At 39.5% G+C, this 5,362-nt stretch overlaps 1 long non-coding RNA gene across 1 annotated transcript in view; it reads left to right on the plus strand.

Moving 5' to 3' along the window:
- Positions 1-1,198: 1,198 nt before the first annotated feature.
- LOC138037827 (uncharacterized) overlaps positions 1,199-5,362 on the plus strand; it is a 4,291-nt gene continuing 127 nt past the window's right edge. The window contains exons 1-2 of the long non-coding RNA XR_011130114.1: positions 1,199-1,262; positions 2,003-2,053. This is a non-coding gene — a long non-coding RNA (uncharacterized lncRNA). The remainder of the gene's footprint in view (positions 1,263-2,002; positions 2,054-5,362) is intronic.

Genomic DNA, 5,362 nt, shown 5'->3' on the forward strand with positions numbered 1-5,362 from the left:
TGAGGCTTGGCGTGGTAAAACGAAGCTTTTTTGTTCTCCCGGGACAATATGGCCGCCGTGTGACAAGGACGAATTCACTTAACTTGTTCTTTATTGTTCTAAGCGAAAGTGCTTAGATACGAATGATCAAAACGCCATTGACTTCTCGTGTGGTGCTTGTTTTTATGCTTGCTTTGCTATGGAAAACCAAAATTAATTTACTTTTAATCAAATAGAAGTCTCATAAGTGCTTATAGTTTTGATTAATTTGCTAGTTGCTCCGTGGATTGATAAACCAATGGTGGAACGCAATGTTCACAAAAAAAAGGGACAACAAGTGTCATTTGAGTGCAGAGCTGGAGGATTTCCATTGGAAGTGCAATGGCAAGGGGAAGCATTTAGGAAGGACTCCATGGAACCTTCTAAGTGCATAAGTAAGGGTGATGTTTATTCATTACACTAGTTAATAAACCAAGTGGTAATAGGACATTATATGTTCTGTCGCATGGGATTATAGATCATAGGCCAATCGGCAAAACTTCGTTGTAAAGGAAGCCCAAAACCTTAGCTCTCATTCTCTGGAAGGATCCAGTCTATGATGAAATTTCGACTTGGGCTCGCTATGAAAAAAATTAAAACTGAAGTGAATGTCCGAGGTCACTTGTAACTTCAATCAACACGGTTGCTATTGTCAGCCTTATCGATATCGCCACCAATGTCTTTGCGCAGAAGTTTTAGCAATACTCAGTTTTTTTCACTGATTTCCAAGCTTCCAGCGTGCACCTTAACTCGACCTACTCACTAATTTCCATGAAGCAAGTCTTCAAAAGAGTGCTTTTTAATCTCCTTTCACTGTCTTCTCGAACAGATGGATCAGATGAAAAGTACGGAATAGGCCATTTTACAGTTTTTTGCTGAGCGACCTAGCCTATGAATGGCTGCGAGGCTGACCTTGCATTGATACAGCCCCCACTGCTTTTATCATGTAAATTGTGTTGTTGTAATTCCAATTAGTCCATATTAACATTACAAAAGCACGGAGGTTTGTATCAAAACAGGGTCACCGGCAGCCTCGCTTCCATTCTTAGGCCAGGTAACTTAGCTACAACTGTAAAATGGTCTATTAAGCAAAATGGAGATGACGAGTCTTACATCTTGACGGTATCAGACTTGCAGTACAGTGATGCTGGATATTATTACTGTTGTCTTTCATCTAACTGCTCACCAAGTCATTCCGACAGAGAAAACTGCCAGCGCTTCACTCTTGTCGTTAGTGGGCAAAGGTAATTACCGTATCTTGATTCAAATGCCGGCTGAATTTACCCGTGGGTGACCTGGGTATGGAAGAGTCCTTTTGATCAAGGTCATCTACCGCTGACTGCAACCAGTTTGCCGTGAGGCCTCACATGAAAATTCTTGGGTTTAACTCACGTAATCAATAGCCATGTTTTTCAACGAAAACAAATGAAGACGTTAGCATAATAATAGCTTTCAATTCCCGGAGGATTGGATCGGGACACCAACATGGCCTCCATTTCATTGTTTGGGGACACCAACATGGCGGCCGTGACGTAATGTGAAATCCAAGAATGTTTGAGTGGCAGCCGACGTTTGATTTTCCTTTAAACACTGATCATATGTCCGTAACTAGCAATCGCAATAAAGTGATCTCATCTTTCTTTGTACGCTTGTGTAACTATATCAATCAAACCGTATCCAGGTGATTCAACGATTCTTTTCTGTCAAGAGGGAGGGATACCAACTTCACAATGTTAAAGAATTTCAAGGAAAGCGGCGAGAGGCAAATTAACCAGCGACGAATGTGGAGGGGTGCTATCCCATCCGCATTCTTCGCGCGGCTTGTGCCTCTCGCGCCAACAAACCGCCAGCTACGCGGGCTATTATTTCTTAGCAAAAGGATAAAGGGATTCTAAGTCCATTAACCACTTTGGGAACATATTGAAAACATTGAAGAATTCTTTAAGGTACTTCCTTGAACTGAAATATTTGTTTTTAACAGCAGATCAACTCGTCAAATATGCAACAACTGTGTGCTGGTGATGCTATTTCTAAGGTAGGTGTCTCAATCCCCATTCCCGCCCTATTATATTTTGCACGCGATTTAATTACTTGGCTCTTAAACCGTAAATTGGTGGCAGTGTCCTTTCACTGTTTAGCGAGCATCTTCAGTAGTGGCTAAAGAGTAATCAAGATACTAGAAGGACTGAATTTGCCACTCGATGAACCTTTGAGCTTCTTTTTGATTAGCATAATTGAATGCTTCCAGGCAAAGGGTGTATTCTAGGTTTTCAAATGACGTCACAGCCACCATGTCAGTGCCCCTAAACAAAGAAACGGTGGCCATCTTTGTGTCCCGACCCAATCCTCTGGGAATTGAACTATATTATTATGCAAACGTTTTCTTTTGTTTTCGTTGAAAAACATGGCTGTTGATCACGTGAGTGAAAACCAACAATAATTTCCTTCGCAGCCGTTCTTTTGGTCACGCAACGCTCCTCCCAAACATGTTTGTGTGGGGAGGAGCGTTGCGTGACCGCACAAAGAACGGCTGCGAAGGAGAGACTAGAGAGTGTACGACGTGAACCAGAAAAATAACATCAAGGGAATAAAGTTAAGGATGGATTATGATCGTGATCGTGATCGTGATCGTGATCGTGATGGTTAATTTTATTGTCATTGGCATCATTGAACCTGTACAATTGTTCACGGGCCTAAGGCTTACTCAGTTATTGCGTTTATCCACCTCTCATTCTGATGTACCACTTCGATCGTTCACATCTCTAAAGTTATTGACCGATGTCGACAGGCACTTTCCAACAAGGTGCTAATTCAGGTTATCAAAGATGCTTATTTAGCCCTATACATTTGCAGCAGCATTACCAGAACTCGTCCACTCTGCACTCAAGAAGGGCACGATGCATAACAAGAGGATTGCACGGAGCACCGTTAGGGCCGATTTACACGGTACGATTTTTGTCGCATGCGACAATGGCTTACGACAGGCCCACGACATGATTTACGATTATATTGTTGTGTACGTCAGGAAAAATGTTGTAGCATTTTAAAACATGTTTTAAAACGCTGCGACAATCGTAAGTCATGTCGTAGGCCTGTCGTGAGCTTGTCGCATGCGACAAAATCGTATCGTGTAAATCGGCCCTAACCCATCCTTGGCTTGTTGAACTTGCCACTTGACTCGAGTCTGGAAAGTGTTCATTATCATCGCTATCCTCGTCCTCTTTATCTGCCTTCTTCTTCTTTGTTTGTCTTTAGACTTTGCGTGCTAATAGCGCTGAAGAAGAATGGCACATTCTTTATGCCTGTGAAAGACACCAGAAAAAATTAGTGCATCCACATCACTTTATTCTGCAATAAAAAAAGACTAAACAAGACAAGAAGCATGTTTCAAATGGTAAAATGTTGACAAACAAACCGTGAAGAGCCCTATCGCAGGCATCTCTGTTCGTACACACGTTGTTCCAAGCATTTTCAAAACCCTCCTGGACACCACAAACACATTTTGCATTTATGACACTACATTTTCCTAAAAACACCAGACTTAGGTAGCATAAAGCTGCACTTCTGATCGTCTTGCTATCGAGCTGTTTACCTGGGTAACGGTCCCTCTGCATCTTCAAAGGTGATGTGTGCCTTGAAAAACGCATTCAGATTTTATAGAGAGCAGACTTGGGAAATCCTCGTGAATAATGAAAGGAGACTTTAATTAAAGGTAAAATACAAAAAAAAGGAATTGAACGCTGACAAAAGTGACGTTTCGATAGCAAACTGTGACATAGCATCAGTTCCCAAATGTCATTCTATGATTCTTTTAAAAGAATGTTCTTGCTAGTATTCACGGTAGATCATCAACCGTAATTGGACAATAAACTCCATCACTAAGCCACGATAACGATGTGAACGTTCTCCTTCATGAAAAAATGTTCTCGCTAGTATTCAGAATGATCTGCATATCATCAGTCAACTAGCCTACTGCAATCAACAGCTATTTTAATCGAACAATAATCTCTCTTACTCAGCCACGATAATGATGTAAACGTTCTCCTTCATGAAAAAAAAATGTTCTCGCTAGCTATAGTATTCAGAATGATCCGCATATCATCAGTCAATTAGCCTACTGCAATCAACAGCTATTTTAATCGAACAATAAACTCCATCGATCACTAAGCCACAATAACGATGTAAACGTTCTCCTTCGTTAAAAAATGTTCTCTTGCTAGTATTCAGAATGATCAGAAGATCGTCAGTCAACCAACCTTCTGCAATCAACAGCTATTTTGATCGTACAATAAACTTGATTACTAAGCCACAATAACGATACAAAAGTTTGAGAGGAATTTGAGAAATGGTTTTTCCGAACTAGTGTGCGATCGCATTTACCAATTGTTGATATCAACTTGCAGTGGGATACTTTTGTCAAAAAAAACTAACAAAACGGATTGATACAAAACGAAAGGAGTTTCATTAAAAAGAAAGGGATGCTTACAAATGATGACCCTACCCCTAAAAAAGCAAAACCGTCCTGTTTGAGGGAAATTTTATACAGAATATGACTAATGAACTGACTAAACTGCTCACAAACAGACTAAGAGGGGCAAGCGGAAAAAGGAAAAAAAGAAAAACAAAACAAGAACAAGAACGGAAAAAAAATGAAAATTTCCGCAAAATCCGCGCAATACTTTCAGTGCTGCTAGACAGTCGAATGAAGGTTTTTCCTAATGATAGCGGAAAAAACAGATTTCGCGGAAATTTCAACATATCTATATAAATATAATGTATTATTATTATTATTATTATTATTATTATTATTATTATTATTATTATTATTATTATTATTATTATTATCATTATTATTTTTATTATTGTTCAATTATATGTTGGAATTTCCGTGAAATCCGCGAAATCTGTTCTATCCGCTACCATTAGGAAAATCCTTCAATCTAAACGGGAACCAAGAAATAAGGGAAACGATCTTTCTAACTTCCCCATTTCTTCTTCTTCTTCTTCTTCTTCTTCTTCTTCTTCTTCTTCTTCTTCTTCTTCTTCTTCTTCTTCTTCTTCTTCTTCTTCGTCTTCGTCTTCTTCGTAGTAGTAGTGATAGTAGTAGTAGTAGTAGTAGTAGTAGTAGTAGTAGCAGCAGCAGCAGCAGCGGCAGCAGTAGTGGCAGTGGCAGTGGTGGTGGTGGTGGTAGTAGTAGTAGTAGTAGTAGTAGTAGTAGTAGTAGTAGTAGTAGTAGTAGTAGTAGTAGTAGTAGTAGTAGTAATACATTATTAATGATTCGCTTAGCAGTATTTTGTCTTCATATTTATATTTTAGTCAGACTAATTTCATTTCCTTTTGTTTC

The sequence above is a fragment of the Montipora capricornis genome, chromosome 2, assembly GCF_036669925.1.
Source record: "Montipora capricornis isolate CH-2021 chromosome 2, ASM3666992v2, whole genome shotgun sequence".
In the NCBI taxonomy this organism is placed as follows: domain Eukaryota; kingdom Metazoa; phylum Cnidaria; class Anthozoa; order Scleractinia; family Acroporidae; genus Montipora; species Montipora capricornis.